This window comes from Psammomys obesus, unplaced genomic scaffold (genome assembly GCF_907164565.1).
Source record: "Psammomys obesus unplaced genomic scaffold, mPsaObe1.curated_primary_1811, whole genome shotgun sequence".
NCBI classification, from domain to species: domain Eukaryota; kingdom Metazoa; phylum Chordata; class Mammalia; order Rodentia; family Muridae; genus Psammomys; species Psammomys obesus.
In genome coordinates this window covers 21,939,794-21,943,095 of record NW_026596064.1, presented here as the reverse complement: position 1 = coordinate 21,943,095, position 3,302 = coordinate 21,939,794, and positions in this window count along the sequence as shown.

Sequence of the window (3,302 nt, the reverse complement as noted above, 5' to 3'; positions counted from 1 at the left end):
AAATAAAATTTGGTAGTATATGAAGTTTTTTTTTCATATAGAAAGGTTTTTGCCATTTTCCCCATTTCCAGGTTTTTTTAAATGAGCTTTATTATAAAAAAAAACTCGCAAATAAAACAGAGAGAGAGAGAGAGAGAGAGAAATTAACCAGACCCCAAATCTAGACATTTCAGTGAACGTCTGTCTAGCTAGAATAGCCTTGGCTTTACCCTTTCACTCTTGAGCATACATTTGTCCACCAGCAAAAATGAATAATCCAATGCAGAGCCAGAATTAGAAGAACACTTTGCTTTATATTTCCTTTCACAGCCCGTGTCCATTACCTGCATTTGGTTCTTCCCCATCTCCTAATATTTAGCCCTTCTAACAAGGCTTTACACCACTGGCTAGAGTTTGAAAGTAAAGAAGAACATGCTACTTTTTTTTTTTTTTCCTGAGATTATGAGACCTCACTGGAGAGTATACATTCTAAGCCCATCCATTTTCCTGCAAATTTTGTGATCACATTTTGTGGTTACAGGTTCTTAAAGGAATTCACCTCTGTGTTTTTAAAGTATATTTGGGGTGGCGAGATGGCTCTGCGCATAAAGGCATCCGTTGCCAATCCTTAGGACCTGAGCTGAGTTTGGTCCCTGGGACCCACATGGTGGAAGGAGTAAAATGACTCTCTCAAGATGTCCTCTGACCTCCACTCCAGAACACAGTAAACAAGACATGCAGTGAATGAGTGGATTAAAGGTAAGACATCCCTGTATATACATGGATGGAAACTTCACTGGAACAAAATTTTCTTTATGAAGCTTTTGTAGATTTTTCCGGCTGTTTTCCCCGTGATTTCAGATAAGTACAAGTTTTCTTTCAAAACAGCTGTTAACTAGTTAATGGTTGCATATAGAGAGCCTACTTGTTTATTTCTACTAATTTTATATAATGCCAGATCACAAGGGTGTTATTGTTACCGGTATTTTCACCACCAAGTCTTTAACATACACAATCAGCGATAACTGGAAATAATTCCATTTCCTTGTTTCTAATTATACCTTCAAATGCTGGTCTTAATTGGATTGCCGAGAGCTCCTGGTATTTCATTCCTGGTGTTAGTGGAAATACCTATAGTGTTTTGCCATCAAAAGAGATATTGACTTTGAGCTAATTGAGTGTACACAATTATTTGAAGGAAGAAAGAATGGATTAATTTTTATTCATTGAGCTTTTTAAAACTCTATCATGATTATTTTTTTCAGGCTTCTTATCATAATAAAAAGAATTGACCATGTGCTTTAAAATATAAATGTAATATTTAATATTAATAGATTTTCTTGTTTTAAATCTTTCTCAACATCTTGGAATAAACCCTACCTTATCATTGTATGTTCTGCTTAATATGTTCCTAAGTTTGTGTAAAGATGCTTTTTTAAAGAATTTTTCCCTTAATATTTGAAAGATTGAAATTTAGTCATCTTTTATTGTTTATAATCTTAATTATTTAACTTTCAGCTTGTTTCATTGAATTAATTAAAAATTTTCCTCTATGTTTATGTCTGGATGTTTTAAGTAACAGAGAAATAACCTGCTATTTCAAGGTCTTGGTTCCCCCTGTGAAATCATCCAGGCTTGCCATTCTCTTTGTTGTGGTGAAGGGAGCTTTTCATGATCCAGAGTTGTTGTAAAGTTATGCTGACTTGTGCCTCAATCCCAGAATTAGTTGTCTTGGATGCCTAGAAGGAGTAGGAAGTAGCTTCCAGGGGTGGATGGGGGTTGTCAAACCTGAAAAATGAAAGGAGAAAAACTGAATCCAAATCATTCAGTTGATGCAAGCTTTATTAAATACTGGCCAGGAAGATGGACACTGGCCAGGCCCATACCCAGGATTCCCAGAGAAATCGTGCTGAATTAGGTTATTCAGGTGCCTATAAAGGCAAAGCCACAAGGCTATGTCCTTCCCACCTTCGTCCAACTGGAGGCAAGCATACATCCTGACGTACTTCCTGCCTGTGTTCCTCCTGCCTATGTGTGATCAAGCACATCTGTGGCAGCTGGGTCAACCGAACTTGTTTAGGGAAGTGAAAACCTGTGGCTTGTTATTTAATATGAACATCAGCCTTCAGCATCTCAGGAAGTATCTATGTGTCTGGAGCCAAGGAGCTTACAGGTTAGAGGCATTTTTGTTTTATGGATCTCTTAGGCACAGTCATTAAAGCCTAAAACATAACTTTGGCTCTCACAGGGTAAGGGGTGGTTTGGTAGCATAAGGAAACACAGTGACAGAGATTATTTGCTTCACCAAATTGAGTCAGATTATGAACCTTTAAGCCCATGTGTACACTCTCCTGTAAAACCCTGCAAAATCACTTTGAGCAAGAACCTGATTTCCTGGGTCTGAATCCCAATGCTTATGTGACCTGTCTGCTTCACCACTTCTCCGGAGTTATCTTGTCCCCCTCCACTGTCACCTACAAGAATTCTGTTAGGCCAGGTTAGGAAGAAGTCCACTTAAATTTAAACCTACAGAGGTTGTCTCTGTAGCTTTCTGAGCACTGTGGCCTCTCGTTCCTTGGCTGTCCCTTCCCACTTGCACGTGCTGAATTTGGAGTTGATCCTAACTCTTTTCCCTACTGCAAAGTCCCATTTGCATATTTGTAATGATATGTATGGTGATGTTGTGCTAATAAAATGCACCTTACTGAGCCTCAGCGAGTGCATCGAATAGTCTAACTACTCCACAGTGAGATGCAGTTTCAGGAAGAAAAAAGGAAGGGGCGTTAGTGAGAAGCTGATCTGTGGTGACAGGCTGAAGCTCAGGAGACAAGGTCAGCTGCTTCTTCCAGCGACTTTTCTTCTCACTTTACATGCCCACCCACTCTAGGACCTTCCGTCCTGTTTTCAGAGCTGGAAAGGCAGAGCAACAGCCAGAGTTCACTGAATTTGGCAGTGTATGGGAGTGGTGGGGACCCAGCCACATCTCCTTGGGGGAACGTGAAGAACAAAGTCATCGAGCCGCAGTTGTATTCACTGTGAGCCGGTGTCAGCCATAGGCTCCAGGGCTCACAGTGAGACTCATAAGCCTCAGATCCCAAATATTCCTTTTGGGTTGAATCTGTGATTTTTCTGAGGTAGCTTTGGGTCTACCTTATTGGGGACATCAACTCCACCAGGAGGAGCTTGTAATAAATATGGCCGGACAAAGGCATCTTCTTACTAGGGTTGAGAGTGGCTTGGTCTCATCCCTTCTGTCCTTGCATCCTGCAGAGGGCAGGGTAAGTAGAGGCTTCTGCTGTCCTCTGCCACAATACAGGTGGCTA